The sequence below is a fragment of the Cryptomeria japonica genome, chromosome 10, assembly GCF_030272615.1.
Source record: "Cryptomeria japonica chromosome 10, Sugi_1.0, whole genome shotgun sequence".
Classification (NCBI taxonomy): domain Eukaryota; kingdom Viridiplantae; phylum Streptophyta; class Pinopsida; order Cupressales; family Cupressaceae; genus Cryptomeria; species Cryptomeria japonica.
Genome location: NC_081414.1, coordinates 124,004,757 through 124,024,571, shown reverse-complemented (window position 1 = coordinate 124,024,571; position 19,815 = coordinate 124,004,757).

Sequence of the window (19,815 nt, the reverse complement as noted above, 5' to 3'; positions counted from 1 at the left end):
ACATCCTCTATCTCTGGCCACATATCCCAAGGCAAGGGAGTCATCTCTGCCAGCTGCATCAATACCTGATCATATGGCAATAATGGTCTGAAGTGTGCCTGATCCCTCACTGTCCGAGCATACATCTCGGAACCCTGTGGCATCCGTTGAATCCTGCCAAACTACCTCTCCAGTACATAGGGCGTTCACGCAATCAAATACCTGCTCTTGAAGGTGTATGGTAGCTCCACTACGTCATCCTCCCACTCCTCACACTCTTGGTATGGCCTCCATACCACAGTGTCAATCTCATCAATGACCTTGCGCCAGTGCTCTAATCTCTCGATTCGCGGCTGAGATGTAATCATATCATATAAGTGAAAAAAACTGCGCCCATGGCCCCTGCCTCTGAAATGTATCGATCGGGTAACCGACAGATGCTCATAAGCCCATACCTATAATAATGTCACTCCGCAGCCTAATCCTACGGATCCATGGTATACAAACTGATGAAGCTCATAATACAAATGTGTCAGCACGCATGGTCCCCAGGCATATCTGGTATGTTGTGTCACCAGTGTCTCTAATGTACTCCCCCAGCCCACAGCTAACCCTCGTGTCGCCCTATCCAGACACAGGAACCCACTGATCACTCCTTCCAACACTGCTGGTAGCACCAATCTTGTTTGTGTCATGGTATCCCAAGCCACATGTCCATCCCTCATCTCCAATCCCGGATCCTGAAACACTCGTCTCAGGGCATCCCTATCTCCGTCTCGAACATAGGGAATCAACTCCCCATCGATTGGTATCCGCAATATCCTATATACATCCTCTAAGGTGACTGTCATCTCATCCATCAACAAATGGAAAGTGCAAGTCTCTGAGTGCCATCTCTCTGCAAGCGCAGTCAGCAACCCCATGTTCGCCCAAAACTCAAGCACATACAGAATAAATCGCAAGCCCATAACCTCAATAGCTGCTCTATCCTCAAAAGTCAGCTCTGGTCATAAACTCTAAGTCGAGGGGAATCTCTCTCGTGACTCCAATATAGGTAGGTACTCCTGCAGTCAAGCAAATCAACTATGTCAATCAAAGTGACACTCATTGCTCATCACAAAGTGTTACTTCTATTCTAGTGGCATTCACTGTTCATCACAAAGTGTTTCTATTTATCCTAGTGGTACTCCTTGTTCATCACAAAGTACTACGTTCTTTTGCACTCCCTGTTCATCACAAAGTGTTGCTCATATTTGCACTTCCTGTTCATCACAAAGTGCTGCTCATATTAGTACTCCCTGTTCATCACAAAGTACTATGTCTTGGTACTCTGTGTTCATCACAAAGTGTCTTGATCTATCCTATCCTAGGGCTATACTTGAGTGTATCCTCTTGAGTAGTTTCCTAATTGGCAACGTATGTTCTATCACAGAATTGTCAATCTTAGCCCTACCTAGTCTTTCCCTAGAGGACCTTCTTGAGTGTATCCTCTCAGCAGCTTATCCAATCAATAATATATGTTCATCATAGAACTGTGGATTTGACCTAGAAGACACAAATGCACCTTCATGACATAAACGCACTTACATATTGTACAAATGCGCATGCTCTGCACAGACACGCCTGCTTTGCACAGATGTGCCCACATAGCACAAACGCACCTGCACAACGCAGACTCGCTCGCATTTGACATAGATGCCTTTTCATTCACAGACGCGGCTGGCACAAACACAGACGCACCTAGCTAACCTAGATGCGCCTGGCACCAGCACAGACGCGCCTCGACATTTTTTGACCTTGTCTGATATATTCTAAAATGCATTAAATGCGCTACCTAACATGCATTTATGACATTTATTGCAACAAAGTACAAAGAGGTTTTGCGGTACTTACTGGCTCTCCTGCCTGTGTTAGTTTCTGAAATCGACGAACATGATCGAATCTGTGAATCAAAGCCATCGCTGCTGACTGTTGCTGCTCTATTCTCTCTCTACACTCTGATCTTTTGGATGTGTGGATGACAATGAGTATATTTTCCCCTCGTGGTCTATCTTATAGACTGCCCTAGCCCTAGTCTCCCATGTCAGTCTTCATTATCTCGTGACTCTGTCACTCTATCCTGTCTTGTCAGTCCATTCTACCCCTTTCTTTCTTATCGAGAGATTTTTTGTGATCTTTTCAGACATTTTCATCTAATCTCTCGAGGGGGCATACCATTCCCATCTTGGGGCAACTTTGTATCAGTTCATATTATCTTCTTTGAAACAACGCGACAAGTTGCATTGTCTCAAAGAGGGGCAAAATGTAAACACCTAAAATTGTCATGTCTAATTAAATAAATATCTTTATTTATTTAATTATTTTAGCCTAATTCTTCTATTAATTAAATAAATCTTTATTTATTTAATTAATTCATTTATCCTCTTCTAGCCTTATTTCTCATTTAAATGAATACATTTGTTTATTTAAATTGTCCTTTTCCAAAATTAAATAAATATTTTATTTATTTAATTTGATCCCACTTCTTCTATTAATTAAATAAATCTATTTATTTAATTAATTCATTAACCTTGTCTACCCATGACACATGTCATTCATCTCTTAATTCATACACTACCTACCCTCTCATTATTTTCTTATTTCCTCTACCTACCCTCTAATCATAGCCGACCATTTATCTCTTACAACTCTCAATCTTATCCCTCCATTTCTTATAGTGTCTTCTATATAAGGAGATGCTTCCTTCATTATCAACCCCGGATGATTATTCGACTACACTACGCCTTTGAACTTTCATATGCGATCCTACTTGCAACCACATTCCCATTCTTTGTTGAGCTCTTGTGCATATAAAATCTGAGAGCAAATATATCAAGCAAGATCAATGGAGATAGGAAGAATGGAGATCCAAACCCTATTGGACATGTGATGGTATAATATTTATGATTTCATTTGATTTGCATTGTCTTAGGTAATCTTCATATGTTATGGTGGATCTTTGTTGTTGTTAGGCTAGGGTTTTGTGGTTGAATTCGTTTAGTCTTTCAATATTGTTGTATCCATTTTCACCGTATACAAATACAAATGCTTTTGGATCTCAAAATGATGTGGCATGCATGTTCTTAATATTTTTTTAACTAGGTAATCTTATGTCTGGATCCAATTCCTTGTTCCCTTAATAAGATTGAGCGTAGAATATAATCTATACAACACCAAAAAGTCATTGGGTTCATAACTCTGATCTGTGTCCCCCAAATTTCTTGCTAACACATAACTCAATGATTGAGTTGTTGTTTGTTCTTACCAAGGAAACATATAAATAATATCTATGTGTGGTTGATATACTGGTCTTGTGAGAACCATGTTTTTTTATTAAGGAAAACAAGTTTTTAAGGGACCAGAAACCCTATACAAGACAGGTTTTAGAAGTACCTGCAACCCGAATCGAAAGATAAACTTGAAAGTCCACTCAAAGAAACAGGACACAAATGAGACTCGGTACAGCCAAACAAAAGATGGGGAACAACACAAGAAGGACCCCCAACAAAAACCAACGGCCTGCAAAAGACCAACAGCCCCAACTCAACCAGGACGGATCAAGAATTTGACCTACCCTTGTGGGATCGAAGGGTCATATCAAAAGAGGACTGGGACAATTTAGATTTTATACTTTTAATAGTAATCCATCCCTTTTCAAACCTAGCAGTAGCCTTTTACCAAGAGGATGGGTCCAGAATAGAGGACCTCCCATCACCAGGAGGAACAGAGCCAACATCCAGAGAGGCAGGGACAACAGAAATCGAAGAATCAGACAAAGATCCAGCAATAATCTAGGAAGCGGGAAGGCCATCCGCCGAAGAAGAAGATCCAGCATTTTTCAAACAATCAGTCGGGATGCCACCGCAAGCATCCACACACTCCTGAGGCAAAGCTACACCAGAAATAGAAGCAGCAACCAGAGGCGCAATACCATTGGCTTGAGGAACCCGCGCAACCACCTGGGAGAAGCTTTTCTTTTTAACAAAATAGTGTTCAGAGGAGGCACCCTTCCACCAAGAAGCAGATCTTTTTTTCTTTTTATCTGTTTCACACCGTGCAGCAACATGTCCTGTCTGGAAGCACTTTCAACATCTAAAGGGGATACCCTCAAAGTTGAGTGGTTGGACCCAAGATCCCAAGAAAGATTCAATCTCTATCTCAGCTGGAAGCCCTTTAGAAACATCAATGTTAACCAAAATCCAAGCATAAGTAGAATGATAAATTTGGTAAGAATCTTTATCAATCATTAGGAATTCGCCTAAAGCCTCCCCCACTTCCTCTAGCAGAGAGTCCGTCCATAGATGAAGGGGAAGGTTAGGGAATCAGTGGATGGGTTAAAACCCGAGAACCAGGGTTTAACCATCAAAACAAATTTGTCCTCCCAGCTGAAAGGATTAATACATAAAAAATTTTATCTATCCTCTGCATGTTCAAATTTAGCAATGAAAAAACCCTTGGCTGAAGGAAAAATGTTAATTGAACCTTTTAAGATCGGTTCCCAGCTTTGGGAAATCCAAGTGTGCAGCTGAGGAAGGCTTGGCCAAAAGCCTCGAAACCTACAAATTAGACCATGAGATTCAAACACAGAGGAGTTGTGGATGATCTCCTTTTCAATATCAGTAGACACCCTGAAAGCCAAGGATTTTCACATGGTAACAGCCATAGGCCCCAAGCTACGGGCAGCCTGATCTGTATCAGAGGGCGTCGGATGCACCGGATCGTCGTCCTCCATATTATCAACAGGTACAAGATCGATATTGGGCCTGCAAGGAACAGCCACAGGAGTAACCTTCAGCTTCACACCAGCAAGGGTACCCCCAGGAGGCGGAGCAGACCCAACACTCATCCCCAAAGAGGGTAATGCCCACACGGAAGATTGTATTCGAGCAACCGAGGCAAGAGGCGAAGAACCCCCCGGACCCCCCGCCAAGGTATGGACAGAAACCTCCGCAGAGGCCCTATACGCAGCACACACAACAACCATGCCAGGGGATGTAGTAGTCGGGCGAAGAGGAGGCTGGACAATAGTAGCAACCGATCGAACAGGAGGCTGGACGATAGTAGCAACCGATCGAACAGGAGGCTGGATGACAGCAGCAGTCGACCTTAGGGCAACAGCAAGCAGCATCTTAACAATAGGCGGCATCGCAACAACAGGGAAATCTTAGGTTAGGTTGAACCTTACAAGGGCTTTGAATTCTTGTGAGCACCATGTTGAATTTCCCAACCAATAGCATTATTTTTTCTATCTACAACATTAAATATCTTATCAATTGCAGTCATCAAGATGTTGTATGGAAATTTTTAATAAAAAGGAGAAATCTTTTAGTAAGAATTCTATAAGGAAATTAATTCATTAGAACATGTAAGAATCAACAAAAATTATGTAGAAAGTATACAAAATGAAAGAATAGCTCAATTTTGACTCACTGTGATATTCTTTTTTAAAGGCTATGTAAGAAACAAAATGATTTGGATTATAGAAAAGTGCATTAAAAAATTTTAAAAATCATGATTTCATAGCAATATCTAATTGTGTGAGAACTATGACTTGCTATATGAATTGCATAAGAGGAAATAAAATTAAAACTAAACAAATTGATTAAAAACAAAAATAATTTTCCGTTACCTATTAAAAGAAGATAGTACATATACTATTTAATAGGAAATGACACTACCTCCTAACCCCTACTAGATACATTTCTCATTGATCAACCCCCATTTATGGAAGAGCCTGGGAACTTTGAAATGAAGGTAAATAAAAAGAGCCCTGAACAGTGGCTGTATGACACCAATCCTTACCCGATTTGGACAGCAAAAACTAATCCCATACAAACAAAGGAGTAGATTATCAAAAAATAATAATGTTTGAAGTTATCATGCTCGATTCTACCCTACTTCTAACAACATATGAACCTGCCACCCTAGCCAAAGAAACCTTCATTTTGCATTTCCTAATTCTTGAGATGAGGCGGCCTCCATTGGAATTGGAAACGACTATTAATAGTCATGAGGATCCACCTGAGCATGTTCACAAATTTTCCAAATAGTAATATGCACATCAAATAGGAGAGCAGTTGGCTTCAATCGTAATGGCAAAATTTAGGGCCATTTGGAAAATTTATGAACATGCTCAGGTGGATCCTCATGGCTATCAATAGTCGTTTCCAATTCCAATGGAGGCTGCCTCATCTCAAGAATCAGGAAATGTAAAATGAAGGTTTCTTTGGCTGGGGTAGCGGGTTCGTATGTTGTTAGAAGTAGGGTAGAATCGAGCATGATAACTTCAAATATTGAAGTTTTTTGATAATTTTCTCCTTTGTTTGTATGGGATTAGTTTTTGTTGTCCAAATCGAGTAAGGATTGGTGTCATACAACCACTGTTCAAGGCTTTTTTTGTTTACCTTCATTTCAAAGATCCCATGATCTTCCATAAATGGAGGTTGATCAATCAGAAATGTATCTAGTAGGGGTTAGGAGGTAGTGTCATTTCCTATTAAATAGTATATGTAAATCTTCAATTATAATTAATATATTATAGGCCAGGGCCTTTTGCTCAAAAAAAGAAAAAGAAAAAAGAAGATAGTAATTGTTTCTAATTTTTAATAAAATTATCAGTTGATGCAAATATCCTAATTCCACAAGTATTCTACCCCAAAGCTTGATGAATTAATCAATAGATGTTAGGATTGTGGTGTATTTATCTACGCTTTGGATAGTGATTAAAGACAATGACAAAAAAAAGCATTAATGTGGACAACACATGCATCAATAGTAAATCTTGTTAAGGGAGCAATCAAATTTGAAGATGTCAATACATTGAAATCCAAAGTGATTGGAGTGCATTTATATCATCACCATATAGTACTTAGACAATCAATTTACTTAATTTGAGGAAATTCCAACTTATATTGTATGAGATGTCACAAAACTTTCTAGTGCAATTTGCCTATGTATATGATGAAAATGGAATGATAAAAACTATTGTAAAACCAACAAAGATCTAATCACATAAAACCCTAGTTCTACAATCAAAAATCCACCCTACACCAATGAAGAACCTAAAACATGTAAATCACAACAAAATAGAAAGATTATACCATTCACATGCTTGGTAGGGTTTGATCTCCATTGTTTCCTATCTCCATTGATCTTGTTTGATATGGTTGCTCTCAAATTTTGTATTGTGCACAAGAGCTCAACAAAGAATGGATTGTGGTTGTGAAGTCGCTTGATCGTCTAATTGCATAAAAAGTGTTAGTTAGAGTTGAGAAAGGATGAAGGAATCCTCTTATATAGAGAATGCCTTAGAAAATGAAGGGATAAATGGTCGCCTAGGATTAAAGGGTAGGTAGAGAAAATAATAAAATATGAAGGGGGTAGTTAAAGGAAAATTAAGAGATAAATGATAAGTGTCATGGAGGGAAAAAGATAATGAATTAATTAAATAAATAGAAATTCATTTAATTAATAGAAGAAGTGGGACCAATTAAATAAATAAAATATTTATTTAATTTAGGGAAAGGATAATTTAAATAAATAAAAATATTTATTTAAATAGGGAAAGGCTAGAAGGCGGTCAGTAAATTAATTAAATAAATAAAAATCTATTTAATTAATAGAAGGCTTAGGATAAAATAATTAAATAAATAAAAATATTTATTTAATTAGGCTAGGACAATTTTAGGTGTCTACATTTTGCTCCTCTTTGAGACAATGCAACCTGTCGTGTTGGCTCAAAGAAGATAAGATAAACTGATACAAAGTTTGACCCAGGATTGGAGTGATATGCTCCCTTGAAAGATTGGATGAAAAATTCAAAAAAATTGCAGACAATCTCTCGAAAAGAAAGAAAGACTAAAAGGGACAAGGATAGGACGATAGGGTTATGTGGGTAAAAACTAAACTCAAAAGGCATCAACGAGCAGGAAAATGATGGCGAGAGGTGAGCACGACCACTAAGGGTTCGCAACCTATATATAGAGGCCATGGGGGAAAACATCCTCATTTCCATCTAGAGCAGTTGAGAGATAGGAGCGTAGAGCACTCAAAGAGCTTAGAGAATAGTCGGCAGTCAGGAGATCATGGCAGTCAAATTGCATCGATTCGATCAAGTTTGACGGTTCGAGCAACCTGCAAACATGGGTGAGTTGTTATATACCTCAAACTTAATCATTTAGCATTTATGAAGCATTTATTAGGCTAGACAGGTAGGTTTAGCAAAAAGTGAAAGTGGTAGATAGGGTTAAAAACACATCTAGGTCGCTTTAGGGCACATCTACAATATGCAAACGCATGTGTCAGGTATGTGTGTGTCTATGAATGTAATTGTGTTTAGGTCAAGTATAGGCACGTTTGTGATTTCTTGTAGCGTCTAGGTTATAGGCTCGCGTGTGTTTAGAATAGCACCACGTTTGTGATAAAAAAATGCATTTGTGTAGGGTAAAACTGTGTTTTTGCAGTAAGGACGTGTATATGATAAATAAAATTGTGTCTGCATGAGGCAGAGGCTCAAGCGACCCTCTTGGCGGTTCAGTGGGGGATTAAACTAGGTGTGCAAAATTTACACCTCGAAGGGGATTCACAAATTATTACTAATGAAATCATGAAAGGTGAAGCAAATGCATGATCTTTAAATAAAATTATTGCCAAAATAAAAAAATGATTTAAATTTTATCAAAAATTATGTCATTTCGCATGTGCGAAGGGTTGGCAATGAGGTGGCAGATGTGTTGTCCAAATGGGCAACATCCTTTGAGATAATGCATGAATTACATGTTGAAGATTTTAGAAATCTAAATGAGGATGTTTTGGATGATGTAGTGCGAGGGAATAATTAATTGTTTTCATTTTTTGGTATGGTTGCGAATGTGCGGATGTGACAGACTGTTATATATAAGGGATTGAACCTATTTTGGATGTATCATTTGCAGGTTGTTGGGAGGTGTTGACAAGTATGGAGGTGGCATTCACATTGTATACCAAAAGATAGCAGCTGGCATTTGTGAGTGATGTTTCAACCAAGAGACTTAAATGTATTTTCAAGTTTTGTGATGATGCTTTTATCTAGATAATGGAAATGTTGTTGTGGGAGAGTTTTATCGAGACAGTGCCTAAATACAGGACGAATATGGATGTGTTGAATATGGTTTTGGCTTGGGGCTTAGAGTTCGGCGAGCGGAAGGATGTGTTGGTCCATGTCTTGAGGCAATGTGTGGAGGATGATTGACTCTATGGGTTTATGGAAATGTTGGATATGGCAATGCCCGAGGCTAGTTTTGATGCAGGAGAGGGTTTGGATATTGATGGTGTCTATGAATTGAGGGAATTGGTCCCTTTCATCCGGTGTCCTTTTGGACTGGATAGAGATGAGTGCAGAGCTAAGGCGGCCATTGGGTGGGACTCTCTCAAGCTCTATTTGAGGGAGAAAGAGTTGGATCTCGAGGCTCTGTAATCGGTGCTTCTGTAAAAAAGAGTGATGGGGGTAAGGGCAAGCAGAAGGTGAAGGGTGTGCAACAAGTAAAGCCGACAAAGAAGGTGATGGTGGACAATGAGGTTGTTGTGGGTGGTGGTGGTTGCTACAATGTGGGTGAAGGGTCAAGTGGAGGTGCAGAAAATATGTCCTAATGCTAGAAAGGATGGTGTTGTGGTGAACCTGTGCATTTGCTTTTTGTTTCCATCTACAAAATGGTATTTTTTCAATTCAAGTAGGCCCTAGAATTTTGTAAATTCTCCAGTGTAGTCTATAGTATTTAGGGCTCATGGTGTCTATTATTTTGGTTGTGGCGGTACTTTGGGTTTCAGTTTTGGTAATTCTTTTTGAAACCCTGTAAAGGTTGTAATGGTGGCAATTTTTGTAATGAATATCAACCGGTAGTGGTATGGGTTGAAGGTTTGGCAGTTGTAGGAAGTAGGTTTTGTCGATGGATGCCTACAAAATTCAGGCTTTTTGTATTTTCTGATATGAAATGTTGTAATGGTGGCAATATAGTAAAGAAAGCCATCTAGTTGTATGTAGTTGTTGAAGGCATGGTAATCATAGGAGGTAGGGTCTGTCCATGGATGCCAGCAAAAATCAGGATTTTTACTTTATTGAAATGTATCGACTATTCCTATATTTAATAATATACAAAATTACTGACCAAAAAAAACTGCATCTGTGTCCGAAAAAGGCTAAAAATGACAGTTTTGTGATAGACATGTTGACAATTAGATAAGTTGTCGAGACGATACACTCAAATAGGTGCCCTAGCTAGGACAAGATAGGATTAGGGTTGAAATCAACAACCATCTAATAGACATGCATTACCAATTGGATAAACTGTTGAGAGGATACACTCAAACAGGTGCCCTAGGTAAGTAAGATGCTAAGTTGATCTAGGATAAGTCGTCGAATTAACAAAATCTAGCGAGTGCTCTAGCAGAAATAGGATCAAGTGCAATGTGAGAACATATACACTAGGATGTAGCACCATGTGATAAACATAAGTACCACTAGGATAGGATAGGATAAGCAACACTATGTGATAGACATGAGTACTACTAAGATTGACATGATTGGGTTGGTTAATTGCAAGAGTATAAAAACAAGGGACAAGTATCCCACCGAGAGGTGCCAAAATGTATACGGTGAAAATTGAATGATAAAAACTATTGTAAACCCAACAAAGATCCAACCACATAAAATCCTAGTTCTACAATCAAGAATACACCATACACCAATGAAGAACTTAAAACATGTAAATCAAAACAAAATAGAAAGATTATACCATTCACATGCTTGGTAGGGTTTGATCTTAGTGTTTCCTATCTCCATTGATCTTGTTTGATATGGTTGCTCTTAGATTTTGTATTGTGCACAAGAGCTTAACAAAGAACCGATTGTGGTTGTGAAGTTGATTGATTATCTGATTGCATAAAAAATGTTAATTAGGGTTGTGAAAGGATGAAGGAATCTTTTTATATAGAGAACACCTTAGAAAATGAAAGGATAGGATTAAGAGATGAAAGGATAAATGGTCGGCTTGGATTAAAGGGTAGATAGAGAAAATAATAAAATATGAAGGGGGTAGTTAGAAGGAAATTAAGAGAAAAATGACAAGTGTCATGGAGGGAAAGCTAATGAATTGATTAAATAAATAAAAATTCATTTAATTAATAGAGGAAGTGGAACCTATTAAATAAATAAAAATATTTATTAAAACAGGGAAATGCTAGAAGGAGATAAGCGAATTAATTAAATAAATAAAAATCTATTTAATTAATATAAAATAATTAAATAAATACAGGACACTTTTAGGTGTCTATAGCATAAGTCCAATCAAAACATAGATGAAAGAAATCTAGGATATATTTTTTGAATTAGATTTTAAAATCAATATACAAGATTTTTACGGCCTTTTAAATGAAAGTATTAGTTGGTGTTGAAATTTTTTTAAGTGTGGCACCAAGAATGTTTGAGCTGCCTAATATAGACAATTTCTATATAATGAGTGTTCACTTTACAAACCACCTTTGTATAAATATATTTTGCCTCTATTAACGGTGCAAGACAACTTTTTTAGTGACCTCAATATGGTCAGATTGTTGGCTAATTTTCATTTTGATGTAAACAAGTTTGCAAATGAATTGTGGAAATCAAAAGTTCACTTAAAAGAAAACCTATCAACTAAAAAAACTAAGGTGAAAATTTTGTACCTTAAATTTTTCGTCTTCATTTTGGACTACTTTGACTTGTTTTTCCAAGTGCATTAACTACCATATGAATGCTACTTTTCTATGTTAAATAATCAATGACGACATACGTAAGCTAGTCATTACACGTGAGACAAATGAATCAAAACTAATTCAAAATGAAGAAAAATTCAAGAAATGCAATTTTCCTAATTAAAATTTTATTTATATATTTATGTATCATGCATATATATAACCTAAACTCTTGGAATTTGAGAGGTTATTTCATTTGGATACTCGTCACTGCAATTAGACCTAACAAGTCAAAGTGAGTCCAATACATGTAATTTTACTTAAGATAGTGAATCAAATTTCCACTATAAAAGAAGAAATTTCAAGGTATGTACATGTATATGTGCGTGTACGTGTATGTGTATGTATATGTATATGTATGTACATATATACATATATGTATGTACATGTACACATACATATCAACATCCACAAAACTTTAATAGTTAAAGTCAAAAGGCACTAATTTGAAAGGAATACATTGTCAAAAGTAGTATGATAACATAAAACAATACATTTGTATTACATGATATAGATCAAACCATTTTTGACAATATACATTTGTGATGATGAAAATTACATGCCTTGAATTTTTTCTCTTCAATTGAAACACAGTTTGACTCATTGTCTTTAGTATAAATACTAGCTAGCATACAAATGACATGTTAGTAACCTTAACACAAGTTCTTCAATTCCAAGAACTTAAAATAAAATTACCATTAACTATACATTTAAAAGTAAGAGACGAATTTGAATGGAACACATATTGTAATAAGGCATTTGATGACATGAAACGATCCTAACTAAATGCACTAGTGATAGTGCATACTATTCATGGAATACCTTTGCTACTATACATATTGAACTCTAAATTGATTTTAGGGGTCTTTTGACATAAAATGGTGAAACTAGCAAAGAACGTGCAATTTATTATATTAGTCACATATTTTTATAGACATGTATAAACCAATGAAATACATAAACTTGGCCTTGGTTTTTTCCTCCCAAAAATTAAGAAACCATATGACTCAACCTAAGGCGTGCTATGTGATAAAGATCCTATAAAATACATGTTGCCTAAAGTCAATCTCTACTTCATATTGCATAATAGGAAATGATATTATTAGTGTTTAACCTTAAATTTGTCTACAATAAATCTAAAGGTCAACTGATTACAACCTATTTCTTGCAGTATCATTGTCAACCAATTAGCAACAATAGAATCCTCATGCACCTATTGATGCATCATTTCTTAATGAATTGACATATTTATTCTATCTCCTTAGATTACATTTTTCATGGATCTAAATGCATTATTGGTTATCAAGAAGAGAGATATTAATACAATGCCTTAAAAGAATTGACCCCCCTCTTCTTAACTTTGATTTTCCTTGCACTAACAAAGTGGTTGAATATTAGACATTTTATATGGGGTTATGTGTGGCCACCCCTTCAAAAAGTTACCCATAACAATTCACAACATACAGCTAGACAATTAACTTCCAACCATAAAATAAAAAAATTTAAAAAAGGCAAATTTGACATAATATCATGAGTTAGTATTGCAACTACTTTCAACTCATTCCCATCAATACCATTTCACAAAAAGGACAATTGTAATGCTTTCATTTGTGCAATTTGTTTTTGGTAGCGAAAACCTTATTTCTAATGCTATATAGTTTCTTAGTCACTAGAAAATAATATTGAGCAATTCTTTTGTAAATAAAAGACTATCAATAGCTTGTTAGGAGGGCAACTATCCCTTAAGAATTGAATATGGAATATACAAAAACTACCATAGAAAATGAACACTTGTGGTGGGAAAATATGCTCTAATATTCAATCCACTCAAAATCAAAGTAAGATATCCTTAAAGTGTTGGACCAAATATAACTCCCTTATTGAGGAATGACTCCAAGAAATGTCCCACAATGGGGTCCAAAGATGCTAGGACAATTATCTATTTTGATTTAGTTATCTAATATACAAAAATAACTAATATAAACACAAAATATGTATTGAGAAAATGTGCCCTAATCTTCAATTCACTCCAAATCAAAATAAAATACCCTTAAAAGTAGTGTTGCACCACATATAACTGTTAGTCACAGGTTGTGTTAGAGGTTGTCATTGATGTCAATGTATTAGTCTTTAGATTATACATGGTTGCATTAACAATATGTCCTCTAATCATACAATTGTGATCAGATTCTGAAATGAAATATGTACTTCTATATATTGTCTACTCAAGAAAAAAATATGAATTAGATACACATACCATCTGCAAAAAGAAATTAAGTCTGATTCAGTTCATATGTTTTTGATTAATAAAGCAGTATTTTTTTATTTTATTTTTTGTAACCCAGTGGTATCCCCGCGACCCAGCCCAGCGTCTCCCCTCACCTTACCTTGGTCTTATGGATGCCAAGTTGGGATTCAAGGAAAGGCGAGCTGAGGCGAGACTAGTCCACTGGAGGTGCAAAGACCACCCGCAAGCCTCAAACACCAGGCAAGCCCGACAGGAGTTGAACCCAAGACCAATGGGGAGCAAACCCACAGCCCAAGCCAACTCATCTACCGTTCGGGACTGAATAATAAAGCAATATTAACTAGGGCACTGACCATTTACATAGCCAAAAGGCTATCAATTTTAAACAGACCAAGAAGGGGTGCAAACCCCAAACAAACAAAGTCAGACGAGCCAAGCAAACCTGTCAAACCTACAACAACCCAACCCAACCCAACCTCCAAAGGCTTCATTAGCAATAAGGGGCACCTCATCTCAAGGGTATTCAACCGAAACAAAGTCTGAAGCATTCATTGTCAAGTGTTCTTCACTAGCATCCTTCCACCAAGTAGCAGCACCTCTACAACGAGAGAGTACAATCTGAAGCTAAATAACCCATTAAGAAGCACCTTCGACAACGAAAGGAGAGGCCTTCATAATCCAGCGGTTGAGTCTATGGCCTATCCCCAACCATAAGAACCACATCCTTGGGGAGGGCCAGGATATGTCGACATCAATTAAAAGGCGAGCAAAGGTAGAATGACCCATGGAGAACATGGCATCATCAACCTTCAAGAAGTTGCCAATGGAGTCACCGATGGCCTCGAAGCAAGAAGGCTCCCAGAAATGGAGAGCGAGATTGGGGAGGCGGACCCAAATCGAACAAACAGAGAGAGATTCGGTAAGGGGGTTGAAGGAAGAAGTCCAAGGCTTAATAGAGAGAGTGTTATCCCCCTGAGTCCACAGCTTTCCCAGAACCAAATCACGATCAAGAGTAGAGGTAAAAGAAGCAACGAAAAATCCTTTAGCACAAGGGAAAAACTCAATGCCATCAGCAACTAAAGGCTTTCAAAAATCAATCACCCAATGATGAAGGTCCGGAAGAGAAGGCCAAAACCATCAAATCTACAAACCAAAGCACTGCATTGATAGAAATCAACATTCTCCACAACCTCTCAACCACAAACCACAACAAAAGAAGTCTTGGCACAAGGAAGAGGATGAACCCCCTTGGAAGGATGGGTAGCAGATCCAGCCACACGAGCAAAGCTACGATTACCAGCAAAAGGAGGTCTGGGCTTAGCACCCACAAGGGGGATAACAAGGAACTTGGCACCAACAACACCAGCCCCGACCTCAACACCCACAACAGCAGCAAAGGAAGGAGCTTTGCCAATAACATGAACAGAAGGACAACCCCCCGAATCATTAGCATCACCAACAAGAGCCATAGTAAGAGGAGTTGAAGTAGTCACAACACCAAACGAAAGGGTTTCAACAGAGAAACAATCCACAATATGAGGAGCAGCAGCCACCCAACCCTCAACAGGTGTATCACTCTCGTAATGGAGGATGCCCACGAAGCCAATCGCAGGCAGGGAGGGATCTGCAACGGACATAACTCAGAGAGCGGGATAATGCATTTCAAAATCCAATTCATATGTTGATAGAGAAGAATTGAAATAGTTAAAACAAAGATCTTGATTACCTCGCATATTTGAAGTTACGTAACATAAAACTTCAGATTGATATCTGTGTGATAGATGTATTCTCGTCGGCTTATTGTTTCTGTTTTGAAAGACTTCATCAATTGTTCTATTTGTGTTATATAATGATAGGTTCGGTTGTGATCAGTTGAAGACCCTTTTAACCGATAAAGGTATTTTGTATTTGTTAATCAATGTTTATTGAAAGTAGTTATCGGTTAGACTCACAACTACCAAACCGATAGAAAGCAGTCTATAAAATAGAGAATGAAAAATGTTTGGGGTGGGTTGCTAATGAAAAGAATACGTGTGAGGTGGGATCGCTGAATAGATGCGTGATATACAAGTCCGATGAAAGTGTTGTGTGTGTGTATATCATCAATAAAGAGTCTTTAATGCCTGATGTTAAATAAGCAAATAGGAGGGATCATTGATCATAAATTTGTTGAAAGAGAGTTGTGCGAGTTGTGCTGATACAGATCATAAGTTTGCTGAAAGAGAGTTGTGCAGATCCTAAACCAATTGAAAATGGTAGCGAGTCTGTGAAGGTGGTGTGCAGCAGAATTGATATTGAAAGCAATTTGAATAGAAGAATTTTGTAGTCAGTATTTGAGTCTGATATATATTATATAACAAATTTATTTCAAGATTTTGTGAGCAGGACATTGGAAGGTTATCTACGAAACAGACTGTGTAAGTTCATTTGCTGATTGTTATCAATGTGTTGTATCAGATATTAGTCACAGTGCTACGCTTTATCAGAGTCATGATTGTTTGAAAATGATGTTAACAGGTTTGCTGGAAGTATTCATGTTGAGAAGTTGTTCGTAGTTTGTAGATCTGAATTTCAGATGTGCAACATTGCATAGTCAATTTGAAGAGTGTAGACAATCTGATTGTAGAAGTTTATTATTATGTTTCCATTGCCGTAAATATGGTGATAACTGAAGTTGAGTTTAGTAACATCTTGTAATCATTTTCATAAAGTTAGCGCTCTAGGAGAACTGAGTTGGTGCTCAAGCTGTTAAGTTCATGTTGGAAGAGTTGGTGCTCTTGGAGGATTGGTGACTCCTTGGGATTGGTGCCCTTAAACATTATAATTGAAGTTTTAACTGTGAGACTGCGTTAGGACAGTAGATCCTAACAACATTCTCATCGTTGTTTTCCCATCTTGGGTTTTTAAGTAAATTTTGTGCATTGTCTTTATTGTGCATCTCTTTTCATACATTTGCCCCTTATTCAATAATCCTCTAGTTAGTCTCTATTCCAATAATCCTAGAATGAAAGTTAAACCCTTTCCATATATACCCTTACCTTTACCTTTCCATATATAGTGAAAGTTAAACCAATAAATATTGGATGAACCAACCCCGAGCTATAATTTATTTTATTTCGCCACTTACCTTTACCTTTCCATATATAGAGTGAAAGTTAAACCAATAAATATTGGATGAACCAACCCCGAGCTATAATTTATTTTATTTCACCACTTAACCGACCATTACAAAACAATTTAATGTATCCATACCAATTGACCATTACAAAAGCAATTCAATGTACCTATACCAAATACATGAAATTTCTATGAGCCTCAATTTAGCTACCCCATTACCTCATACATCATAACACTTTGATCCTCAGCACATAAGATATCACTCCCATTGCATCCTTACATTCAACGCACTCCTAAACATATTCATTCACCTTGAAACATGAGAAGGTAACAAATATGCAAGACTTCAACATGTTTGTGTACACTAATACCATGTTTATTTGATATCCATTCATCATTATGAGATCTTGACGAGTAGCAATCTTTTACCCTATATTGGTATATTTATGTTTCCACGTAATTTTGTTTTCATTCTTTTTTTAATAGTTCATTTAATAAATTTGGATTTTGATAGCCACATAGCATAAATAGCGAGTGAAAGAATATGAAAATTTACCCGAATAATGACAAACTTTTCATTTCCTAAAGATGACTCAAGAATATCCTCACCTGCAACTCACACATTTTGTAGAGACTACTCTTACCATATTTGTAGACACCTAAAAATGGTCAACGCTTGCGAAGTCATACTTTAACATTTGCGCATTGCCTCATTTTAGGTTTTTGCGTCGCATTAACATTTCTCCTATGTCACGCACTTGGTCTTTATCATTTGCGAGCATCGAGTCTTTCTTCTACATTCTTCAGTTGTCTCGCTTTCGAATTTGGTCTTGTCGACAACATTCAGTCATGATTTTGGTCAATCTTTGTCCTTGTCAATCTTGTCATATTGCGATCGATTCGTCATCGATCCTTGTCCTTTTCAATCATGTCAATTTGGTCAATTTGTCATTAATTTTTGTCAACCAATCTCAATCAAATCATTTATCAATCGAATCATTTTATCACATTGGTCATTTATCAATCCAAAATCAAATCGAATCGAGTCAATTATCTTTCAAGACCTAATTCATCTTCTAGGGTTTCGTGATTTAATCATTTAACCCTGTGTGTGTCATTTCTTCCTTTAGGATTAATAAATTGTTTATTTATCCTAAGTCTTCTCATTACAATTAAATATTCATTTAATTGGCTAATTATTCCTCTTTGTGAGTGAATTAATTAATAAATGAAAAATTATTGATTAATTCATTAATTTCTAATTTCCTATTTTCATTATTCTCTAATTTCCTAATTTCTTAATTCTTAAATTCAATTTTCTCCTATTTCTTTCCTAAATTTATGGCAATGACATAGAAATTTGTCATAAAATGTCACGAATTGTCATAAAATTCTTGACATAGAAATGTGTCATAGGATTTGTCATAAAATGTCATAAAAATGTCATAAATTCTTGACATAGTAATTTGTCATGAATTGTCATAAGCCTTGCATAGCAATTTGTCATAGATATGTCATAATTTTGCTATTCTTGATTTGAATTTCCATTCGAATCACTATCATGCTAATTTGCTCATTTCTCCAATTCTTCTATAAATTGGATAATTTTCTTCAATCAATCCTTTCGAATCCCGAATCCGAATTTTCTATCAAACTACCGAACTTACGCTTCTAGTACTCTTGAGCTTTTCATCAATCTTGCTTTCAATTGTGTGAGCACTTGTAGGTGAGATCCACAAACCCATTGAAAAGGAAAGAACAACAATGGAGCCGCATGGAAGGAGTATTCAATTCTATATCTGGTTTGCATAATTTTTCATCTTTGAATGCTTTGTTTTCATATCTCTATTGAGTGTGCTTAGGATTAGGTTCATTTGCAATGAATGTTCTTTTGATTAAGTTATCATGTCTTGTGTTTTGATTGATCTACTTATCTTTTGATGATTCCTAATTTCGATGCTACAATATTTATTGAAGTCTACCAGATGGTGGAGAAAACAAATAGCTACTTTAAACTCAATTAAGAAAAAGTTCTCAATTTGAATTTCGAAGATTATAGAAAATTACTCCCTCAATGAAAGATTATAGTTAGCCCAAAAAAAATACTAACCTAATGTTATAAAACAAGCTAGCAACATTGACAATAATATTCATCATTAGGTCTCATCCAGAACTTTCTTTACAGGCATTCGTAAAAATCAAGCTTCAGAATTACCTGCAGAAAATAGAGGATTAATAATCATGCCATGTTACAAAAGGAAGAAACAGAAAAAAATGCCGTGTCGTGAGATACTTCTGAAACTAGAAGGTTCTTCGAAAATTCGCTTTTTATTGGAAACCCATCAAGTTTAGAAGAGTATAAATCCATCGAATCCAATCCTCTCCTTGAGAAATAGTCAGCACACATACCTCCAACTGGTCATGGAGAGATTAAATCTAATTTTAAGGTAACCAATCTAGGACAGACCCTGCATTTCCCTTCACATTTGTTAAAGCAGACTTTCAAAGTTATAGTAACAGCAATGCTGGAACTAAAGATGGGGAATGCAGCTTAAGTATCGTGAAAAGCAGGGCCATTCCCTCCAATAATCAAGTGTATACAAGCATACATGGGAATGCAGCTTAAGTATCGTGAAAAGCAGGGTCATTCGCTCCAATAATCAAGT